General features: G+C 38.3%; 1 non-coding gene across 1 annotated transcript; it reads left to right on the top strand.

The window, feature by feature from the left end:
- Positions 1 to 2,815: 2,815 nt before the first annotated feature.
- Positions 2,816 to 2,919, top strand: LOC112718775 (small nucleolar RNA R71). The gene has a single exon (XR_003161102.1). It is a non-coding gene; the product is annotated as a small nucleolar RNA R71 (small nucleolar RNA).
- Positions 2,920 to 25,388: the final 22,469 nt, after the last annotated feature.

Genomic DNA, 25,388 nt, shown 5'->3' with positions numbered 1-25,388 from the left:
TAGAAGTGGTCTTGGTGGCTCTTGGAGATGAATCTCTCCTTCTCCCATGACTCGGAAGTGGAAGCTTTTGCCTTCCCTTTTCCTTTTCTTGAGGAAACTCCGGTCTTGGGTGCCATTGATGGTGAATGAAAAATAAAAAGCTTAGGCTTTTTACCACACCAAACTTAAAATTTGCTCGTCCTCGAGCAAAAAAGAAAAGAAGTGTGGAAGAAGAAGAAGAGAATTTGGAAGAGAGGGAGAGAAGTGGGTTCGGCTATATGAGAGAAGAATGGGTAGTGTTGTGTGAAAATGAAGAAGAAAGAAGAGGTATTTATAGGGAGGGGGGAGGTTTAGGTTTCGGCCATTTTGGGTGGGAAAGGGTGGGAAATTGAATTTGAATGTAATGGAGGTAGGTGGGATTTATGGGGAAAAGGGGGTTGATGTGAATGGTGCATGGGGTAATTGGGAAGAGGAATTGATGTGATTGGTGAAGGTTTTTGGGAAGGGTGACATTGAAAATGAGATTTGGATTAGGAGAGTGTGAATAGGATTAAAAGAAAAGGTAGGTGGGGATCCTGTGGGGTCCACAGATCCTGAAGTGGGGATCCTGTGGGGTCCACAGGTCCTGAGGTGAAAAGAAATACCATTCCTTTACCATATAGGCGTGTAGATTGCCTTCATGCACCATTCTGGCGTTCAAACGCCCATTGGTGCATGTTCTGGGCGTTAAACGCCCATGTGATGCTTGATTCTGGCGTTGAACGCCAGTTTCAAGCTTGTTTCTGGCGTTTAGCGCCAGATTGTCCTCTGCGTGCGCATCCTGGCGTTAAACGCCAGGATGTAGCTTGTTTTGGGCGTTCAGCGCCAGGAAGATGCTCTGTTCTGGCGTTGAACGCCCGCCAGATGCATCTTCTGGGCGTTGAACGCCAGCCCGTGCGTCCTCCAGGGTGAAAAATTTTTTTCTTCTGTTTTTGACTGTTTTTAATTTTTTGATTTTTTTCGTGACTCCTCATGATCATGTACCTAATTAAACACAAAAATAACAAAGAAACAAAATAAAATAAAATTAGATAAATAAAATTGGGTTGCCTCCCAACAAGCGCTTCTTTAATGTCAATAGCTTGACAGTGGCTCTCATGGAGCCACAGAGCAATCAAGTCAATGTTGTCTAGTCCCAATACCAAACTTAGAGTTTGGATATGGGGTTTGAACACCAAACTTAGAGTTTGGTTGTGGCTTCACAACACCAAACTTAGAGTTTGACTGTGTGGGCTCTTCTTGACTTTGAACTGAGAGAAGCTCTTCATGCTTACTCTCTTTTGTCACAGAGGGATGGCCATGTGTTTGAAACACAAGATATTCTCCATTTAATTGAAGGACTAGCTCACCTCTATTGACATCTATCACAGCTCCTGCTGTGGCTAGGAAAGGTCTTCCTAGGATGATGCATTCATCATCTTCCTTCCTAGTATCTAGGATTATGAAATCAGTAGGGATGTAAAGGCCTTCAACCTTTACTAGCACGTCCTCTACTATCCCATGAGCTTCTCTCATGGACTTGTCTGCCAATTGTAATGAGAACAAGGCAGGTTGTACCTCAATGATCCCTAGCTTCTCCATTACAGAGAGTGGCATAAGGTTTATTCCTGATCCAAGATCACATAGAGCTTTCTCAAAGCTCATGGTGCCAATGGTGCAGGGTATTAAGAACTTGCCAGGATCTTGTTTCTTTTGAGGTAGAGTTTCCTGAATCCAAGTATCTAAATCACTAATGAGCAAGGGAGGTTCACTTTCCCAAGTCTCATTACCAAATAGCTTGGCATTCAGTTTCATGATAGCTCCTAGATATTGAGCAATTTGCTCTCCAGTCACATCTTCATCCTCTTCAGAGGATGAATAATAGTCTGAGCTCATGAATGGCAGAAGGAGATTTAGTGGAATCTCTATGGTCTCTGTGTGAGCCTCAGATTCCTCAGGATCCTTATTAGGAAGCTCCTTCTTGCTTGGAGGACGTCCCAGGAGGTCTTCCTCACTGGGATTTTCGTCCTCCTCCTCCTTTGTGCATTCGGCCATGTTGACTAAGTCAATGGCTTTGCACTCTCCTTTTGGATTTTCTTCTGTATTGCTTGGGAGAGTACTAGGAGGAGTTTCAATAACTTTCTTACTCAGCTGGCCCACTTGTGCCTCCAAATTTCTAATGGAAGATCTGGTTTCATTCATGAAACTGAAAGTGGCCTTTGACAGATCAGAGACTATATTAGCTAAACTAGAATTGTTTTGTTCAGCATTCTCTGTCTGTTGCTGAGAAGATGATGGATATGGCTTACTATTATTCAGCCTATTGCGTCCACCATTGTTAAAACCTTGTTGAGGTTTTTGTTGATCCTTCCAGGAGAAATTTGGATGATTTCTCCATGATGGGTTATAGGTATTTCCATATGGTTCACCCAGATAATTAACCTCTGCCATGGCAGGGTTCTCAGGATCATAAGCTTCTTCAGAAGCTGCCTCTCTAGTACTGTTGGATGCATGTTGCAATCCATTCAGATTTTGAGAGACAATGTTGACCTGTTGAGTCAACATTTTGTTCTGAGCCAATATGGCATTCAGAGCATCAATTTCAAGAACTTCTTTCTTTTGAGGGACCCCATTATTCACGGAATTCCTCTCAGAGGTGTACATGAACTGGTTGTTTGTAACCATGTCAATGAGTTCTTGAGCCTCTTCAGGCGTTTTCTTCAGGTGGATAGATCCACCTGCAGAATGATCCAGTGACATTTTTGAAAATTCAGAGAGACCATAATAGAATATATCTAATAGGGTCCATTCTGAAAACATGTCAGATGGACATCTCTTGGTCAGCTGCTTGTATCTCTCCCAAGCTTCATAGAGGGATTCACCATCTTTTTGTTTGAAGGTTTGAACATCCACTCTCAGCTTGCTCAGCTTTTGAGGAGGAAAGAATTTATCCAAGAAGGCAGTGACCAGCTTATCCCAAGAGTCCAGGCTATCCTTAGGTTGTGAATCCAACCATATTCTAGCTCTGTCTCTTACAGCAAAAGGGAAAAGCATGAGTCTGTAGACTTCAGGATTAACTCCATTCGTCTTTACAGTATCACAGACTTGCAAGAACTCAGTTAAAAACTGATAGGGATCTTCAGATGGAATCCCATAAAACTTGCAGTTTTGTTGCATTAATGCAACTAGTTGAGGCTTAAGCTCAAAGTTATTGGCTCCAATGGCAGGAATGGAGATGCTTCTTCCATCAAACTTGGATGTTGGCTTTGTGAAGTCACCAAGCATTCTCCTTGCATTATTATTATTATTATTTTCGGCTGCCATCTCCTTCTCTTGTTCGAAAATTTCTGAAAGGTTATTTCTGGATTGTTGTAATTTAGCTTCTCTTAATTTTCTCTTCAGAGTCCTTTCAGGTTCTGGATCAGCTTCAACAAGAGTGCCTTTATCCTTGTTCCTGCTCATAAGAAAGAGAAGAAAACAAGAAAAGAAAAAAGGGATCCTCTATGTCACAGTATAGAGATTCCTGTATGTTAGTAGAAGAAGATAGGGGTATAAGAAAGAAGAAGGATGGATCTGTAGATGAAGAGAGGTGAAGAGAAGTGTTAGTAATTAAATAATTAAATAGAAGAAGAGATGAGAAAGAAGAATTCGAAAATAATTTTTGAAAAAGAGGTTAGTAATTTTCGAAAATTAAAGACAAAATATAATTAAAATTAAAATTTAAAATAAAAAGAATTTTTGAAAAAGAGAGGGAGAATTTTCGAAAATTAGAGAGGGAAACGTAGTTAGGTGGTTTTTGAAAAAGATAAGAAACAAACAAAAAGTTAGTTAGTTGATTGAAAAAGATTTGAAATCAAAATTTTAAAAAGATAGGAAGATAAGAAGTTAGATAAGATATTTTGAAATCAAATTTTGAAAAAGATAAAATTTTTGAAAAGGATAAGATAAAAGATAAAAAAATATATTTGAAAAAGATATTTTGAAAAAGATTTGATTTTAAAATTGACTTAACTAACAAGAAACTACAAGATAAGATTCTAGAACTTAAAGATTGAACCTTTCTTAACAAGAAAGTAACAAACTTCAAATTTTTGAACCAATCACATTAATTGTTAGCTAATTTTCGAAAATTTGATATAAAGATAAGAAAAAGATTTTTGAAAATATTTTGAAAAATAATTTTGAAATTTTCGAAAATTATATAAAAAATGAAAAAGATATGATTTTTGAAAAAGATTTTGAAAAGATAAGATTTTTAAAATTGAAATTTTGACTTGACTTGTAAGAAACAACTAATTTTAAAAATTTTTGACCAAGTCAACCCAAAATTTCGAAATTTTGGAGGAAAATAAGGAAAAGATATTTTTGATTTTTGAATTTTTAAAGAAGAACACAAAAATGACCCAAAACATGAAAATTTTGGATCAAGACACAAGATGCATGCAAGAATGCTATGAATGTCAAGATGAACACCAAGAACACTATGAAGATCATGATGAACATCAAGAACAAAATTTTGAAAAATTTTTGATGCAAAGAAAACATGCAAGACACCAAACTTAGAAATTTTTAATGCATGGAAAATATGAATGCAAAAGTGCACAAGAAAAACAAGAAAAGACACAAAACAAGAAATCATCAAGATCAAACAAGAAGACTTGTCAAAAACAACATGAAGATCATGAAGAACACTATGAATGCATGAGATTTTCGAAAAAAATGCAAGAAAAATTTTAAAAGCATGCAATTGACACCAAACTTAAAAATCAACACAAGACTCAAACAAGAAACACAAAATATTTTTGATTTTTATGATTTTCTAATTTTTTTGTATTTTTATTAATTTTTTCGAAAATAAAGTTTAGAAAAACGAAAAATAAAAGAAAATTTTTTTTGAAAAAGTTTTTGAAAAGAAAGTTACCTAATCTGAGCAACAAGATGAACCGTCAGTTGTCCATACTCGAACAATCCCCGGCAACGGCGCCAAAAACTTGGTGGACGAAATTGTGATCACTTGTTCTTTTTACTTGTAGGATGTATACTCTGAGGGCATTGTTTATTTTCACAACTCCGTTCAACTAACCAGCAAGTGTACTGGGTCGTCCAAGTAATAAACCTTACGTGAGTAAGGGTCGAATCCACAGAGATTGTTGGTATGAAGCAAGCTATGGTCACCTTGCAAATCTCAGTTAGGCAGATTAAAATAGTTTTATGGGTTTTCGAAAATAGAAATAATGAAAGGGATAAAGATACTTATGCAGATTCATTGGTGGGAATTTCAGATAAGCGGATGGAGATGCTGTAGAGCTCTTGGACGCCTGTTCTCCTACTCCTTCCACTCAGTCCTTCTTACTCCTTTCCATGGCAAGCTTTGTATAGGGGTTCACCATCAACTGTGGCTACTTTCATTCCTCACGGGGAAATATCCTGTGCGGCTGTCACTCGCACAGCTAACCAGTCTGGAGGCATCACCCATGGCTGATGGCTACATCCCATCCTCGCAGTGAAAACTATGCTAACGCACTTTGTCACAGTACGGCTAATCACCGGTTGGTTCCCGCTCCTACTGGAATAGAATCCCTCTTTTGCGTCTGTCACTAACGCCCAGCAGGTTAAAGTTTGAAGCACGTCACGGTCATTCATTACCGGAATCCTACTCGGAACACCACAGACAAGGTTGGACTTTCCGGATTCCCAGGATCCTACTCGGAATACCACAGACAAGGTGAGACTTTCCGGATCCTCATAAATGCCGCCATCTATCTAGCTTATACCACGAAGATTCTGTTGGGGAATCTAAGAGATACACATTCAAGCTCGGTTGCATGTAGAACGGACATGGTTGTCAATCACGCGCATTCATAAGTGAGAATGATAATGAGGGTAATCTGACTCATAACATTCATCATGTTCTTGGGTACGAATGAATATCTTGGAATAAGAATAAGAGAGATTTGAATAAAAGATAATAGAACTTCATTAATACTTGAGGTACAGCAGAGCTCCACACCCTTAATCTATGGTGTGCAGAAACTCCACCGTTGAAAATACATAAGTGAAAGAGGTTCAGGCATGGCCGAATGGCCAGCCCTCTCCATGATCAAGTGACCGAATGAAAAAGACTAAAAATGGTCAAAAGATATCTCATACAATAGATAAATGTTCTATTTATAATAAACTAGCTCCTAGGGTTTACATGAGTAAGTAATTGATGCATAAATTCACTTCCGGGGCCCACTTGGTGTATGCTTGGGCTGAGCTTGATCATTCCACGAGCTAAGGCATATCTTGGCGTTAAACTTTGAGTTATGACGTGTTTTGGGCGTTTAACTCTGGATCATGACGTTTTTCTGGCGTTTAACTCCAGACAGTAGCGTGTACTTGGCGTTTAACGCCAAGTTACGTCGTCATTCTTCGAATAAAGTATGGACTATTATATATTTCTGGAAAGCCCTGGATGTCTACTTTCCAACGCCTTTGAGAGCGCGCCAATTGGAGTTCTGTAGCTCCAGAAAATCCATTTCGAGTGCAGGGAGGTCAGATTCCAACAGCATCAGCAGTCCTTTTGTCAGCCTTCTTCAGAGTTTTGCTCAAATCCCTCAATTTCAGTCAGAATTTACCTGAAATCACAGAAAAACACACAAACTCATAGTAAAGTCCAGAAATGTGAATTTAACATAAAAACTAATGAAAACATCCCTAAAAGTAGCTTAAACTTACTAAAAACTATATGAAAACAATGCCAAAAAGCGTATAAATTATCCGCTCATCAATTAGCCATGCGGAAACTGTACCTGGACCATTTTCACTGAGAGGACAGATGGTAGCCATTGACAACAGTGATCCACCAACATATAGCTTTCCATAGAAGGAGCCATACGTGTTTGGAGAAGAAGACAGTGAGAAAGCAGAGGTTCAGATGATAGAGCATCTCCGGTACCTCAACATGTTCTTCATTACTGAGCCACAAGTATCATTCATTTCATGCTCTTTTACTTTCTACAAACAAAATCATTTTTATTATTAATTTCCTAACTAAGAGTACAGGATAACCATAGCTTGCTTCAAGCCGGCAATCTCTGTGGGATCGACCCTTACTCACGTAAGGTATTACTTGGACGACCCAGTGCACTTGCTGGTTAGTTGTACTGGAGTTGTGAAAAGTGTGATTCACATTTCCGTGCACCAAGGAGCCAAGCCCACTAGAACACGCCTCAGCGGAGGAGATGGTTGAAGTGGAGGATGTTGAAAAGGAAGATGAAATACAAGACACGGTTGAAGAAGAAGCAACTCAACCAGAGAATGGCGCACCAGAAGGAACTAAGGATACCAAAGATGCCACCCCTATCCCATTTTCACACCTTGCAAGAAAGCCCAGAAAGTAGATGGAACTTGACCCAAAAATGGTAGAAATCTTCAAAAAGGTAGAGGTAACTGTTCCCCTTTTTGATGTTATTCAGCAAGTACCTAAATATGCAAAGTTTCTAAAGGATTTGTGCATACATTAGGATAGGATTAATGAATTAGAAACTATTCCTTTAGGTAGTTCTATATCTGCTTTAATGGGAGATATACCTGAAAAATGTAGTGATCCAGGTCCATGCATGGTTAATTGTACCATTGGGGATGTAATATTTTCTAACTACATGTGTGATTTAGGAGCGTGCGTGAGTATTATGCCTTTGTCTATATATAATTCCTTGTGGCTCCCTCCCTTAAAAAGGTCGGCAGCTCATTTTGTGTTAGCAGATAAAAGCATTATTACAGTGGTTAGAATTGCTAAGGACGTGCTAGTGAGCATCAAGGAGCTCATATTTCCCACTGTCGTCATCCATCTTGCTCAGAAGACCATTCCTGAAGACCTTAAAGTTCAAGTTGGATGCATTCTCAGGAACCTATTCATTTGAGATAGGCGGCCGAGCAGTGAGCTTTAATCTGAATGGGGCTATGAAGCATCCTCCGGAAGACCATTCCATCTTCCAATGTGACATAATTGATGAGACAGTGGTTGCAGTTCACTAGGAAGCAGTAGAAGAGATGCACGTGGAGCAAGGTCCAAGTGTGGGGAACCCTTCTTAACATAATAAGGACAATACGCCATCATCACTGGCTCCAAACGATCCAGTGCCCAGTCAGGTGCAGAAATTGGAGTTAAAACCCCTTCCACCCCACCTCAAGTATGCTTACCTTGAGGACAATCAGAAGCTCCCAATTATTATTGCAATGGAACTCACATCCCAACAGGAGGAGCAGTTGCTTGGTGTGCTGAGAAGACACAAGAAAGCAATTGGGTGGAGCTTGGCGGATATAGTAGGCATCAGCCCTCAAGTTTGTGAGCACAAAATATTTTTAGAAGAGGAAACAAGGCCTGTTCGTCAACCCCAAAGAAGACTGAATCCCACCATTTTGGAGGTTGTCAAGAAGGAATTGACTAGACTGCTGGAAGCAAATGTCATTTACCCCATCTCAGATAGCGAATGGGTCAATCCAGTGCAAGTGGTGCCCTAGAAGTTTGGAGTCACAATAGTAAAGAATGAGCAAGGAGAGCTCATAGCAACTAGAGTGCAGAACTCCTGGAGGGTATGCATTGACTATAGGCGTCTCAACCAGGCCACTCGTAAGGATCACTATCCCTTGCCATTCATTGATCAAATGCTGGATCGCCTGTCAAGTAAATCGCATTACTGCTTTTCAGATGGTTATACAGGTTATTTTCAGATTCATATCCTGAAGATCAAGAAAAGACTACTTTTACATGTCCCTTTGGAACTTATGCTTACAAGAGGATGCCTTTGGCTTACGCAATGCACCAGCTACTTTCCAAAGGTGCATGATAAGTCTTTTCTCTGATTTCATTGAAAATTGTATGGAAGTTTTTATGGATGATTTTAGCGTATACCGTGATTTCTTTAGCCTTTGCTTGGATAGTTTATCTAGAGTATTAGACAGGTGTGTTAGATCAAACCTTGTTTTGAATTTTGAAAAGTGTCATTTTATTGTCAAACAAGGTATTGTTCTAGGACATGTTGTCTCTAATACTGGTATTTCTGTAGATCCAGCAAAGGTAAATGTCATTTTTAGTCTACCTTACCCCTCCTCCGTGAGAGAAGTCCATTCGTTCCTTGGTCATTGGTGCACGAAAATTACTTCACACTATGTAATTCCACACAACTAACCAGCAAGTGCACTGGGTCGTCCAAGTAATACCTTACGTGAGTAAGGGTCGAATCCCACGGAGATTGTTGGCTTGAAGCAAGCTATGTTTATCTTATTATTCTTAGTCAGGATGCCAACAACAGTGTTTTTCAAGTTCAATGGAAAAAGGAAAAAGGGCATAAAATAAATACTTATTGTGCAATAATGGAGAATATGTTGGAGTTTTGGAGATGCTTTGTCTTCTGAATTCTTGTAACATAATGTTTCCTCTCATGCAAAAGTGCAAAGTTCCTTCCATGGCAAGCTCTATGTAGGGTGTCACCGATGTCAATGGCTACTTCTCATCCTCTCAGTGAAAACGGTCTAAATGCTCTGTCACAGCACGGCTAATCAGCTGTTGGTTCTCGATCATGTCGGAATAGAATCCATTGATTCTTTTGCATTTGTCATCACGCCTAACACTCGCGAGTTTGAAGCTCGTCACAGTCATCCAATCCCAGAATCCTACTCGGAATACCACAGACAAGGTTTAGACTTTCCGGATTCTCATGAATGCCGCTATCAATTTAAGCTTATACCACGAAGATTCTGATTAAGGAATCTAAGAGATACCCATTCAATCTGATGTAGAATGGAGGTGGTTGTCAGGCACACGTTCATGGATTGAGGAAGGTGATGAGTGTCACGGATCATCACCTTCTTCAAAGTGAGGCGCGAATGAACATCTTAGATAGGAACAAGCGTGTTTGAATGGAAAACAGAAATAATTGCATTAATTCATCGAGACGCTGCAGAGCTCCTCACCCAACAATGGTGTTTAGAGACTCATGCTGCCAAAAGGTACAAATTTTAGATCTAAAAATATCATGAGATACAAAATAAGTCTCTAAAATTTGTTTAAATACTAAACTAGTAACCTAGGTTTACAGAAAATGAGTAAACAAAGATAATTGGTGCAGAAATTCACTTCTGGGGCCCACTTGGTGTGTGTTGGGGCTAAGACTTAAGCTTCTCACGTGCCTGGGCTGTTTCTAGAGTTGAATGCCAGGTTGTAACCTGTTTCTGGCGTTGAACTCCAACTTGTAACCTGTTTCTGGTGCTGAACGCCATACTACAACATGGAACTAGCGTTGAACGCCAGTTTATGTCGTCTATCTTCGCGCAAACTATGAACTATTATATATTGCTGGAAAGCCCTGGATATCTACTTTCCAATCCAATTGAGAGCGCGCCAATTGGACTCCTGTAGCTCTAAAAAATCCATTCCGAGTACAGGGAGGTCAGAATCCAACAACATCAGCAGTCCTTTTTCAGCCTAAACCAGATTTTTGCTCAGCTCCCTCAATTTCAGCCAGAAAATACCTAAAATCACAGAAAAACACACAAACTCGTAGTAAAATCCAGAAATATAATTTTTTCATAAAAACTAATAAAATTCTATTAAAAACTAATTAAAACATGCTAAAATCTACATGAAATTACCCCCAAAAAGCGTATAAAATATCCGCTCATCACAACACCAAACTTAAACTGTTGCTTGTTCCCAAGCAACTAGATAAATAAAATAGGATAAAAAGAAATTAAGAAGCAATAATATCTCAGAGTTTTAAGTGAAGCTCAGATTCTAATTTAGATGAGCGGGGCTAGTAGCTTTTTGTTTCTGAACAGTTTTGGCATCTCACTTTATCCTTTGAAATTCACAATGATTGGCATCCATAGGAACTCAGAATTCATATAGTACTATTGATTCTCTTAGTGTAATATGTTGATTCTTGAACACAGCTACTTTATGAGTCTTGGCCGTGGCCCTAAGCACTTTGTTTTCCAGTATTACCACCGGATACATAAATGCCACAGACACATAATTGGGTGAACCTTTTCAGATTGTGACTTAGCTTTGCTAAAGTCCCCAATTAGAGGTGTCCAGAGTTCTTAAGCACACTATTTTGCCTTGGATCACGACTTTAACCACTTAGTCTCAAGCTTTTCACTTGGACTTGCATGCCACAAGCACATGGTTAGGGACAGCTTGATTTAGCCGCTTAGGCTAAGATTTACTTCCTTGGGCCCTCCTTTCCACTGATGCTCAAAGCCTTGGATCCTTTTCACCCTTGCCTTTTGGTTTTAAGGGCTATTGGCTTTTTCTTTTTCTTGATCCAATGATTCCTTGTAATTCTTTTTTTGTTTTTGCTTCAAGAATCAAATTCATGATTTTTCAGATCAGCAATAATATTTCTCGTGTTCCTCATTCTTTCAAGAGCCAATAATTTTAACATTCATAAAATTCAAGATAAAAAATATGCACTGTTCAAGCATTCATTCAGAAGACAAAAAGTATTGCCACCACATATAATTAATTATAATTTTTCTTATTAAGAACTCGAAAGATATAAATTACCTCTTTATTCTAAAAATCTACTATTTTATTCATGTTTGATGATGATGAGAAAAATAAATTATAACTTAATTGAAAATAAAATCAAAATAGATATACTAATTACCACTACTTCTATATAACTTCTAAGGTAAATTCCTATAGTAACAACTATCACAGAGTTAAAGCTAAGATTAGAACTCAACAATCTGTATTTTGGAAAGTGGATGTTCCTCTAGTCTGTGGGGTGCTTGGTCCTTCAAGAATTAATTTCTGACGCTTCAGTTCCCTCAAGTCATGCCCTTGCTCCTCTTGTTCCCTAAGCAATTTGCAAAGCATGCTATTTTGATTATTCTCTTCTTCCTTTATTTGGTCCAAAGCTTCTTGCAACTTGGAAACAGATGCCTCAAGATGCTCCCAGTATTCAAATTGAGGGATTTCTGGGAGGAATTCCTGTGCTCTCCTCTTGATGGGGTCATCCTGCAACTGTTGTTTTTCCATTGATATTTTAGTGATTGGCCGCTCAACTGAGATATACTCAGTTATTCCCATCCTCACTCCAGCATCTTTGCAGAGCATAGAAATTAAGCTTGGATAAGCCAATTTGGCATCTTTGGAGTTCTTGTTTGCTATTTTGTAAAGTTCACACGAGATTAGTTGATGAACTTCTACTTCTCTTTCAAACATGATGCAGTGAATCATCACTGCTCTTTTAACAGTGACTTCATAACGGTTGCTAGTGGGCAATATAGAATGCCCAATGAAGTCCAGCCAGCCTCTGGCGACTGGTTTGAGATCTTCTCTCTTGAGTTGAATTGGGATGCCAGTGGTGCTGGTAGTCCACCTGGCTCCAAGGATGCATATATCCTCTAGAATCTTGTCCAGGCCTTTGTTTGTTCTCATCATTCTCCTATTAAAGGAGTCTGGGTCATCTTTCAGCTGAGGCAGCTTAAAGATCTCCCTGATTTTGTCAGGGTGGATGTGAACAATCTTTCCTTTGACCAAGGTCCGATAGTCATAGAGGGCAGTTCTAGATATTCTCTGCCTGTCTGTTTGCCACAGATTAGCATAGAACTCCTGAACCATATTCCTTCCTACTTTTGTTTCAAGATTAGCTAGGATTTCCCAGTTCCTGTTTCGAATTTGCTCTTGGATCTCCAAATATTCATCTTCTTTCAGATCGAACTTGACTTTCGGGATCACTGATCTTAGACCCATTATTTTGTAGTAATGGTCTGAATGTTATTTGGTTAAGAACTTCCCTTGATTCCAAAGTGGTTTTGGAATACTCTCTTTCTTGCCTCTTGGAGTGGGGTGTTTTCCTTTAGGAGCCATGATCTTAGTGGGTATAGTTTAGTGATCACGGATAAACACACCAAACTTAGAGGTTTGCTTGTCCTCAAGCAAAAGAATAGAAAGGAGAGGGATAGAAGGAGTGCTAGTGTGGAATGGTGGATGAGAAGGGGGAGGCCGAATGGCGATTTAAAAGGGAGGGGGTGGGTTTTCGAAAATTTTAAAAAGATAAGATAGAAGATATGATTTATGAAAGATAAATATGATAAGAAAAAGATATAATTTTAAAAATAAAAAGTTGTGAATGATATTGGAAAAGATAAATCTAAATTTTTATTTTGAAAAAGATTTTAAAAGATAATTGATTTTTGAAAAAATTGAAAAAGAGTTGGATTGGATTGGAAAAAGATTTGTGTTTATGGATTAAGATACATTTGATATTTTTGAAAAAGGGATTTTAGAAATTAGGATTACAATTTTTGGAATTGAAGGATGCGATTTTGGAACATGTTTATGCAAGGAATCATGAATTGAAATGTAGAAAATTAAAAAAAATTGTGAATTAAAAACGAATTTACCTCCTCCCTACCATCCTGGCGTTAAACGCCCAAATGCTTCATGTTTTGGGCGTTTAACGCCCATGTGCAGCTTCTCCTGGGCGTTCAACGCCTAGCTGTTGCTTCTTTCTGGCGTTGAACACCAGGAAGTCCTTTGTCATTGGGCATTTTTCTGAACGCCCAGAACGCTGTAAATCTGGCGTTGAACGCCCAGAAGGTGCTTCTTTCTGGCGTTCAACACCCAGAAGATGCTCCTTTCTGGTGTTTAACGCCCAGATGGCTATCCTTACTGGCGTTGAACGCCCAGTAGGTGCTTCTTTTGGGCGTTTAACACCCAAAACAGCTTTTACTAGCTTTTTCGCACCAGTGAGCTTCCTTTTTTTGCTGTTTTATCCTCTGAATCCTTCTGTAACTCTGTGAACTTAAGCAGTTGCTATTTTACCTTGAAGATACTTGACATATACCTGTAAAAATCAATTAATTAACAAATAAGCTTTGTAAATGGCTGGATATACCTGTAAAAATCAATTAATTAACAAATAAGCTTTGTAAATGGCTGGGTTGCCTCCCAGTAAGCGCTTCTTTATTGTCTTTAGCTGGACTATTACTGAGCTTTAGTTAAGTCTCAGTTTTGAGCATTCTTGCTCAAAATTGCTGTCAAGATAATGTTTGACTCTTTGTCCATTAAAAATGAACTTTTTGTTAGAATCATTATCCTGGAGCTCTACGTATCCATATGGTGACACACTTGTAATCACATATGGTCCTCTCCACCGGGACTTCAATTTCCCGGGGAATAATCTGAGCCTAGAATTAAATAGCAGAACTTTCTGCCCTGGCTCAAATACTCTGGATGACAATTTCTTATCATGCCATTTTTTTGCTTTCTCTTTGTAAATTTTTGCATTCTCGAAAGCATTGAGTCTAAATTCCTCTAGCTCATTTAACTGGAGCAATCGTTTTTCTCCAGCTAACTTGGCATCAAGATTTAGGAATCTTGTTGCCCAGTAGGCCTTATGTTCCAGTTCCACTGGCAAGTGACATGCCTTTCCATACACAAGCTGGTATGGAGAGGTCCCTATAGGGGTCTTGAATGCTGTTCTGTATGCCCACAGAGCATCATCCAAGCTTCTTGCCCAATCCCTTCTATGGTTAATCACAGTCCATTCCAGGATTCTTTTAAGTTCTCTATTAGAGACTTCAGCTTACCCATTTGTCTGTGGATGATATGGAATGGCCACCCTATGGCTAACTCCGTATTGAACCAAAGCAGAGTAAAGCTGTTTATCGCAGAAATGAGTGCCCCCATCACTGATTAATACATTAGGGGTACCAAATCTGCTGAAGATGTGTTTATGGAGGAATTTTAGCACTGTCTTAGTGTCATTAGTGGGTATTGCAATAGCTTCCACCCATTTGGATACATAATCCACTGCCACTAGAATATAAGTGTTTGAGTATGATGGTAGGAAAGGCCCCATGAAGTCAATACCCCATACATCAAACAACTCAATCTCCAAGATCCCTTGTTGAGGCATGGCATAACTGTGAGGCAGATTGCCAGATCTTTGGCAACTGTTACAGTTAAGTACAAACACTCGGGAGTCTTTATAGAGAGTAGGCCAGTAGAAGCCGCATTGGAGGACTCTTGTGGCTATTCGCTCGCTTCCAAAATGTCCTCCATACTGTGATCCATGGTAGTGCCAGAGGATCTTCTGTGCTTCCTCTTTAGGCACACATCTACGGATTACTCCGTCTATATATCTCTTGAAGAGATATGGTTCATCCCAAAGATAGTACTTTGCATCTGTGATGAATTTCTTTGATTGCTGGCTACTGTACTCTTTGGGTATGAACCTCACTGCCTTGTAGTTTGCAATGTCTGCAAACCATGGCACTTCCTGGATGGCAAAGAGTTACTCATCCAGAACGTTTTCAGAGATCTCAGTAAGAGGGAGGGACGCCCCTTTTACTGGTTCTATTCGGGACAGGTGATCTGCTACTTGGTTCTCTGTCCCTTTTCTGTCTCTTATTTCTATATCAAACTCTTGCAGAAGCAATACCCATCTGATGAGTCTGGGTTTTGAATCCTGCTTTGTGAGTAGATATTTAAGAGCAGCATGGTCAGTGTACACAATCACTTTTGATCCTACTAAATAGGATCTGAACTTGTCAATGGCGTAAACCACTGCAAGTAACTCTTTTTCTGTGGTTGTGTAGTTCTTCTGTGCATCATTTAGAACACGACTGGCATAATAAATGACGTGCAGAAGCTTGTCATGCCTTTGTCCCAACACTGCACCAATGGCATGGTCACTGGCATCACACATTAATTCAAATGGTAATGTCCAGTCTGGTGCAGAGATGACTGGTGCTGTGACCAGCTTAGCTTTCAGAGTTTCAAATGCCTGCAGACACTCTTTATCAAAGATAAATGGCGTGTCGGCAGCTAGCAGATTACTCAGAGGTTCGGCAATTTTTGAAAAATCCTTTATAAACCTCCTATAAAATTCTGCATGCCCCAGAAAGCTTCTGATTGCCTTAACATTGGCAGGTGGTGGTAATTTTTCAATTACCTCTACCTTAGCTTGATCCACTTCTATTCCATTGTTTGAAATTTTGTGCCCAAGGATAATTCCTTCAGTCACCATAAAGTGACATTTCTCCTAGTTTAAAACCATGTTAGTCTCTTGGCACCTCTTTAGAACAAGTGCTAGATGGTTAAGACAGGAGCTGAATGAGTTTCCAAATACTGAAAAGTCATCCATGAAGACTTCCAAAAATTTTTCCACCATATCAGAGAAAATTGAGAGCATGCACCTTTGAAAGGTTGCAGGTGCATTGTACAGGCCAAATGGCATTCTTCTGTATGCAAATACTCTAGATGGACATGTGAATGCTATTTTCTCTTGATCCTGGGGATCTACTGCAATTTGATTATAACCTGAATATCCATCCAGGAAGTAGTAGTATTCACGACCTGCTAGTATTTCTAGCATCAGGTCTATGAATGGTAAAGGAAAATGATCCTTTCTGGTAGCTGTATTGAGCCTTCTATAATCAATACACATACGCCACCCTGTAACTGTTCTTGTAGGAACCAGTTCATTTTTTTAATTATGAACCACTGTCATGCCACCCTTCTTAGGGATGACTTGGACAGGGCTTACCCAGGGGCTATCAGAAATAGGATAAATAATCCCAGCCTCTAGTAATTTAGTGACCTCCTTCTGCACCACCTCCTTCATGGCTGGATTCAGCCGTCTTTGTGGTTGAACCACTGGCTTAGCATCACCCTCCAATAAGATCTTGTGCATGCATCTGGCTGGGCTAATGCCTTTAAGATCACTGATGGACCACCCAAGAGCTGTCTTGTGTGTCTTTGGAACTTGAATTAGTGCTTCCTCTTCCTGTGGCTCTAAGGTAGAGCTTATGATTACAGGAAAGGTATCACCTTCTCCCAGAAATGCATATTTCAGGGATGGTGGTAATGGTTTGAACTCGGGTTTAGGAGGTTTCTCCTCTTTCTGAGGGATTTTTAGAGGTTCTATTATTCTCTCTGATTCCTCTAAATCAGGCTGAACATTTTTAAAGATATCCTCCAGCTCTGATTCAAGACTCTCAGACATATTGATCTCTTTCACCAGAGAGTCAATAATATCAATGCTCATGCAGTCATTTGGGGTGTCTGGATGCTGCATAGCTTTGACAACATTCAACTTGAACCCTTTTTGGACGTCAATGAGGGTTCGGCCAGTTGCTAGGAAAGGTCTTCCTAGAATGAGAGTTGCACTCTTGTGCTCCTCCATTTCCAGCACCACAAAGTCAGTAGGAAAGGAAAATGGCCCGATCTTGACAATTATATCTTCAATCACGCCTGATGGGTATTTAATGGAGCCATCAGCAAGTTGGAGACATATCCGGGTTGGTTTGACCTCTCTAGTCAAACCAAGCTTTTTAATAGTAGATGCAGGTATCAGGTTGATACTTGCTCCAAGATCACATAGAGCTTGCTTGGTACAAGTACCTTCTAATGTGCATGGTATCTAAAGCTTCCGGGATCTTTAAGCTTCTCAGGTAAGCTTTTCAGAATGATTGCACTGCATTCTTCAGTGAGGTAAACTTTTTCAGTTTCCCTCCAATCCTTCTTATGACTTAAGATCTCTTTCATGAACTTAGCATAAGAGGGTATTTGCTCAAGTACCTCTGCGAACAGAATCTTTATTTCAAGAGTCCTGAGATAGTCTGTAAAGCGGGCAAATTGCTTATCCTGTTCCGCTTGGCGGAGTTTCTGAGGATAAGGCATTTTGGCTTTGTATTCCTCAACCTTAGTTGCTGCAGGTTTATTGCCTACAGATGTGAGTTGAGAAGCCTTTTTAGATGGATTATTATCAGCACTTGTATGTGTCTGATCCCCCACTGGCATTTGAATGCCAGGGGGAAGCTGGAGTGGCGTTAGACGCCAACTCCTTACTTGTTTCTGGCGTCTGAACGCCAAAACTGTGCTTCCTTTGGGCGTTCAACGCCAAATCCTTGCTTGTTTCTGGCGTTAAACGCCAGGACTGAGCATGGTTTGGGCGTTCAACGCCAGCTTTCCACCCATTCTCTGGCGTTTGAGTGCCAGAATTATTCCTCTCTGGGCTCTTACTGTCCTCAGAGGGATTTTGGTTAGTTTGCTCATTTCTTGGCTTCCTGCTATCTTGAAGTGAGGTATTTAATGTTTTCCCACTTCTTAATTGAATTGATTGGCACTCTTCTGTTATTTGTTTTGATAACTGCTGTTCTGTTTGCTTCAACTGTACTTCCATATTCATATTAGCCATTCTTGTTTCTTGTAGTATTTCCTTGAATTCGGCTAGCTGTTTTGTTAGAAAATCCAGTTGCTGATTGAATTCAATAACTTGTTCTGTAGGACTCAGTTCAGCAATTACTGTTTTAGCCTCTTCTTTCATGGAAAGTTCACTGCTTAGGTACAGATGCTGATTTTTGGCAACTGTATCAATGAGCTCTTGAGCTTTTTCTATTGTTTTTTTCATGTATATAGATCCACCAGCTGAGTGGTCTAGAGAAATCTGAGCTCTTTCTGTAAGCCCATAGTAGAAGATGTCTAACTGCACCCACTCTGAAAACATTTCAGAGGGGAATTTTCTTAACATCTCTCTATATCTCTCCCAAGCATCATAAAGAGATTCATTATCTCCTTGTTTGAAGCCTTGGATGCTCAGCCTTAGCTGTGTCATCCGTTTTGGAGGAAAATAGTGATTTAGGAATTTTTCTGACAGCTGTTTCCATGTCTTTATACTATCCTTAGGTTGGTTATTTAACCACCTCTTAGCTTGGTCTTTTACAGCAAATGGGAACAGTAATAGCCTGTAGACATCCTGGTCTACCTCCTTATCATGTACTATCTCAGCAATTTGTAAAAACTGTGCCAGAAACTCTGTAGGTTCTTCCTGTGAAAGACCGAAATACTAGCAACTTTGCTGCACCATGATGATGAGTTGAGGATTCAACTCAAAGCTACTAACTCCGATGGAGGGTATACAGATACTACTCCCATATGAAGCAGTAGTGGGGTTAGCATATGACCCCAAAGTCCTTCTGGACTGTTCATTTCCACTTAAGTCCATGATGAAGAAAGGGAGATGATGTGAATTTATTCTATTTATTTTATTATATATAAAAATTTCGAAATAATAATAATAAAATAAAATAAAATAAAGACGACAATAAAAATAAAATTTAATAAAAATAAAAGTAAAAATAAAAAAAATTAAAAAAATTAAAAATATTTTATGAAGATTTTCAAAAAAGTGAGGAGAGAGAAAGTGGTTAGGACATTTTTGAAATTGAAATCTGAATTTTTATAAAAAAATTCGAAATTGTGGCTTAAAAATAGTTAGAGAAGATATTTTTTTTTTGAATTTTGAATTTTATGAGGAAAGAGAAAAACACACAAAAGACACAAGACTTAAAATTTTTAGATCTAATCCTCCTTGTTTTTCGAAAATTTTGGAGGGAAAACACCAAGGAACACCAAACTTAAAAATTTTAAGATCAAAACACAAAGAAGACTCAAGAACACCTTGAAGATTCACAAGAACAATAAGAACAAAAGAAAGAACACCAAACTTAAAATTTTTAGAAAACTTCAATAAAATTTTTGAAAATTATAAAAAGATTAACAATAAAACACCAAACTTAAAGTTCGGCACAAGATTCAATCAAAGAAAAATTATTTTTGAAAAAGATTTTAAAAAGAAGATACCCAATTACCAAGAACATAGACCAACGCTCTAGCCAATTGGGCAGTAAAGGTAACACTTGTTTTGAAGAGGTATATATATATATATATATATATATATATATATATATATATATATATATATATATATATATATATATATATATATATATATATATATATATATAATTTTTTTTGGAAGACTAATGTTTTGGAAAACAACAAGAAAAACAAGAAAAGACACAGAACAAGAAAAACTAAAAATCAAACAAGAAAAATAAACAAGAACAACTTGAAGATCAAAGAAAACAAATTCGAAAATTTAAAAGGAAAATATAAAATATGCAATTGACACCAAACTTAGAACAAGACACTAACTCATGAAAAATTAAAAATTAATAAGGAAAAGGTAATATTTTTGAAAAATTTTTGAAGAGAAATTAAAGGACTCAAATTTAATGACTCTATAGTATCAATACTCTATTCCTAATCTAAGCAACAAAATAAACCTTTAGTTGTTCAAACTCAAACAATCCCCAGCAACAGTGCCAAAAACTTGGTGCACGAAAATTACTTCACACTATGTAATTCAGCACAACTAACCAACAAGTGCACTGGGTCGTCCAAGTAATACCTTACATGAGTAAGGGTCGAATCCCACGGAGATTGTTGGCTTGAAGCAAGCTATGTTTATCTTATTATTCTTAGTCAGGATGCCAACAACAGTGTTTTTCAAGTTCAATGGAAAAAGGAAAAAGGGCATAAAATAAATACTTATTGTGCAATAATGGAGAATATGTTGGAGTTTTAGAGATGCTTTGTCTTCTGAATTCCTGTAACATAATGTTTTCTCTTATGCAAAAGTGCAAAGTTCCTTCCATGGCAAGCTCTATGTAGGGTGTCACCATTTTCAATGGCTACTTCCCATCCTCTCAGTGAAAATGGTCCAAATGCTCTGTCACAGCACGGCTAATCAACTGTTGGTTCTCGATAATGTCGAAATAGAATCCATTGATTCTTTTGCGTTTGTCATCACGCCCAACACTCGCGAGTTTGAAGCTCGTCACAGTCATCCAATCCCAGAATCCTACTCGGAATACCACAGACAAGGTTTAGACTTTCCGGATTCTCATGAATGCCACCATCAATTCTAGCATATACCACGAAGATTCTGATTAAGGAATCTAAGAGATACTCATTCAATCTGATGTAGAATGGAGGTGGTTGTCAGGCACACGTTCATGGATTGAGGAAGGTGAAGAGTGTCACGGATCATCATCTTCTTCATAGTGAGGCGCGAATGAACATCTTAGATAGGAACAAGCGTGTTTGAATGAAAAACAGAAATAATTGCATTAATTCGTCGAGACGCTGCAGAGCTCCTCACCCCCAACAATGGGGTTTAGAGACTCATGCAGCCAAAAGGTACAAATTTCATATCTAAAAATGTCATGAGATACAAAATAAGTCTTTAAAAGTTGTTTAAATACTAAACTAGTAACTTAGGTTTACAAAAAATGAGTAAACTAAGATAATTGGTGCAGAAATTCACTTCTGGGGCCCACTTGGTGCGTGCTGGGACTGAGACTTAAGCTTCTCACGTGCCTGGGCTGTTTCTGGAGTTGAACGCTAGGTTGTAACCTGTTTCTGGCGTTGAACTCCAACTTGTAACCTGTTTCTAGCGCTGAACGCCAGACTGCAACATGAAACTAGCATTCACGTCGTCTATCTACGCGCAACGTATGGACTATTATATATTGCTGAAAAGCCCTCGATGCCTACTTTCCAACCCAATTGAGAGCGCGCCAATTCGACTCCTGTAGCTCCAAAAAATCCATTCCGAGTGCAGGGAGGTTAGAATCCAAAAGCATCAGCAGTCCTTTTTCAGCCTAAATAAATTTTTGCTCAGCTCCCTCAATTTCATCCAGAAAATACCTAAAATCATAGAAAAACACACAAACTCATAGTAAAATCCAGAATTATGATTTTTGCTTAAAAACTAATAAAATTCTATTAAAAACTAATTAAAACATGCTAAAATCTACATGAAATTACACCCAAAGAGCGTATAAAATATCTGCTAATCAGTCATGCATGTTTTTACCGGAGATTTATCAAGGACTTCAGTAAGGTAGCTTTACCTTTATCTAGACTGCTACAGAAGGATGTTGAATTTGAGCTGAGTGAGGACTATATGGAAGCGTTTGATAAGCTGAAGATCGCATTGACTCAAGCTCCAATTGTGCGAGGACCAAACTAGAGTCAGCCCTTTGAGATTATGTGTGACGCCTCTGACGAGCGGATAATTTATATGCTTTTTGGCATTATTTTTAGTATGTTTTTAGTATGTTTTAGTTAGTTTTTATTATATTTTTATTAGTTTTTAGTTAAAATTCACTTTTCTGGACTTTACTATGAGTTTGTGTGTTTTTCTGTGATTTCAGGTATTTTCTGGCTGAAATTGAGGGACCTGAGCAAAAATCTGATTCAGAGCCTGAAAAGGACTGCAGATGCTGTTGGATTCTGACCTCCCTGCTCTCAATTGCGTTGGAAAGTAGACATCCTGAGCTTTCCAGCAATGTATAATAGTCCATACTTTACCCGAGATTTGATGTCCCAAACAGGTGTTCCAAGTCAGCTCAAGAATTCTGGCGTAAAACGCCGGAACTGGCACAAGAATGGGAGTTAAACGCCCAAACTGGCACAAAAGCTGGCGTTTAATTCCAAGAAAAGTCTCTACACATGAAAGCTTCAATGCTTAGCCCAAGCACACACCAAGTGGGACAGGAAGTGGATTTTTATGTCATTTACTCATCTTTGTAAACCCTAAACTACTAGTTCTCTACAAATAGGACCTTTTGCTATTGTATTTGACATCTTTAGATCACTTTAGATCTTTTGATCATCTTTGGACGTCTAGTTCTTAGATCATTGGGGGGGCTAGCCTCACGGCCATGCCTAGACCTTGTTCTTATGTATTTTCAACGGTGGAGTTTCTACACACCATAGATTAAGGTGTGGAGCTCTACTGTACCTCGAGTATTAATGCAATTACTATTGTTCTTCTATTCAATTTAGCTTATTCTTGTTCTAAGATATTCATTCTTACCCAAGAACTTGATGAATGTGATGATTATGTGATGCTCATCATCATTCTCACTTATGAACACGTGCCTGACAACCACTTCTGTTCTACAAGCAAACAAGGCTTGAATATTTATCTCTTGGATTCCTTAATTGGAATCTTCGTGGTATAAGCTAGAATTGATGGTGACATTCAAGAGAATCTGAAAGCTTTAAACCTTGTCTATGGTATTCTGAGTAGGATTCAAGGATTGAATGACTGTGACGAGCTTCAAACTCCTGAAGGCTGGGCGTTAGTGACAGACGCAAAAGAATCACTGGATTCTATTCCAACCTGATTGAGAACCGACAGATGATTAGCCGTGCTGTGACAGAGCGCGTTGAACATTTTCACTGAGAGGACGGAACTGTAGCCATTGACAACGGTGATGCCCAACATACAGCTTGCCATGGAAAGGAGTAAGAAGGATTGGATGAAGACAGTAGGAAAGCAGAGAGACGGAAGAGACAAAGCATCTCCATACACTTATCAGAAATTCTCACCAATGAATTACATAAGTATCTCTATCTTTATTTTATGCTTTATTCATAAATCATCCATAACCATTTGAATCTTCCTGACCGAGATTTACAAGATGACCATAACTTGCTTCATACTAACAATCTCCGTGGGATCGACCCTTACTCGCGTAAGGTTTATTACTTGGACGACCCTGTGCACTTGCTGGTTAGTTGTGCGAAGTTGTGATAAAGAGTTGAGATTGCAATTGAGCGTACCATGTTGATGGCGCCATTGATGATCACAATTCCGCACACCAAGTTTTTGGTGCCGTTGCCGGGGATTGTTCGAGTTTGGACAACTGACGGTTCATCTTGTTGCTTAGATTAGGTATTTTTTTCAGAATTTTTAAGAATAAATTCTAGAGTTTCAAGGTGATGTTCTTATCATCACCAAAGCTGATTGATTCTCATCAATTTAGCTCTTGAATGTAATGTCCTGCAGAAGCTTGGCTAGCCATGTCTAATTTCTTTAGACTAAAGCTTTAGACTAACATTGCATGATTCCTAGAATTCTTTTTAAAAATTTTGAATCTCTTTATTTTCTTTTCCATATAATTCTCGAGAAAAAAATCCAAAAAAATTACAAAATCATAAAAACCAAAAATATTTTATGTTTCTTGTTGAGTCTAGTGTCTCACTTTAAGTTTGGTGTCAATTACATGTTTCTATTCTTCTTGCCTTTTTTCGAATTCAATCATGTGTCTTCATTGATCTTCAAGTTGTTCTTGATGATTTCCTTACTCTGATCTTTAAATTCTCTTGTCTTGAGTGTTTTGTTGTTTCTCATATGCATTCTCAATTTGTTAGTGTCAATAGTATACAAACTTCTAAGTTTTGTGTCTTGCATGCGTTGTTTATTTGATCTTAGTTTCATTTTGATTATTCCTCATCATTAAAAATACAAAAAAAATTTTAATTTGTGTCTTTTCAAGTCAATAATACAGAGAATTGAAGATTCAGAACATACAGCAGAGGAATTACACAGAAAAAGCTGGGCGTTCAAAATGCCCAGTGAGGAAGGAAAACTGGCGTTTAAACGCCAGCCAGGGTACCTGGCTGGGCGTTTAACACCCAAAAGGGTAGCATTTTGGGCGTTAAACGCCAAAATGGATACCATTCTGGGCGTTTAACGCCAGGATGGCACAAGAGGGAAGATTTTGTTATTAATTCAAATTTTTTTTTCAAGTTTTCAAAATTTTTCAAAATCAAATCTTTTTCAAATCATATCTTTTCAATCATATATTTTCAAAATCAATTTCTTTCCATTTTCAAAAATACTTGCTAACAATTAATGATTTGATTCAACATTTCAATTATGTTGCCTTTTCTGTTGAGAAAGGTTTAATGTCTGAATCATATCTTTTAAATTTCTTGTTAGCCAAGTCATTAATTTTCAAAATCAAATCTTTTTAAATTGTTTTTCAAATTATATCTTCTCAATCATATCTTTTTAAAACCATAACTTTTCAATCATATCTTTTTAATCACATCTTTTTCAAAATAGTTTTCAATCATATCTTTTTTATTTCTACTTTCAAAAATCTTTTTCAAAAATCATTTTATTTTTTTCCCAATCTTAGTTTTCGAAAATCAATTACTTTTTTTCAAAATTTCTTTTAATTAAGTCACTTTAATTTTCGAAAATTTCTTCCCCTCTTCTCACGTCCTTCTATTTATGGACTAACACTACTCCTCAATGCACAATTCGAACCCTATCTCTCTTGATAAGTTCAAATTCTTCTACCTCCTCCTTCTATTCTTCTTTTCCTCTGACATCTCAAGGAATCTCTATATTGTGACATAGAGGATTCCATATTTTCTTGTTCTCTTCTCTTTCATATGAGCAGGAGCAAAGACAAAAGCATTCTTGTTGAGGCTGACCCTGAACCTGAAAGGACCTTGAAGCGAAAGCTAAGAGAAGCTAAAGCACAACTCTCTATAGAGGACCTAACAGAAATCTTCAAACAAGAAGAACCCATGGCAGCCGAAAACAACAATAATGCCAACAATACAAGGAAGGTGCTTGGTGACTTTACTGCACCTACTCCCGACTTCTATGGGAGAAGCATCTCTATCCCTGCCATTGGAGCAAACAACTTTGAGCTTAAGCCTCAATTAGTTT

The sequence above is a fragment of the Arachis hypogaea genome, chromosome 10 (genome assembly GCF_003086295.3).
Source record: "Arachis hypogaea cultivar Tifrunner chromosome 10, arahy.Tifrunner.gnm2.J5K5, whole genome shotgun sequence".
Lineage (NCBI taxonomy): Eukaryota > Viridiplantae > Streptophyta > Magnoliopsida > Fabales > Fabaceae > Arachis > Arachis hypogaea.
Note: the sequence above shows the minus strand (reverse complement) of the source record. Positions and strands in the feature narration are given on the sequence as shown.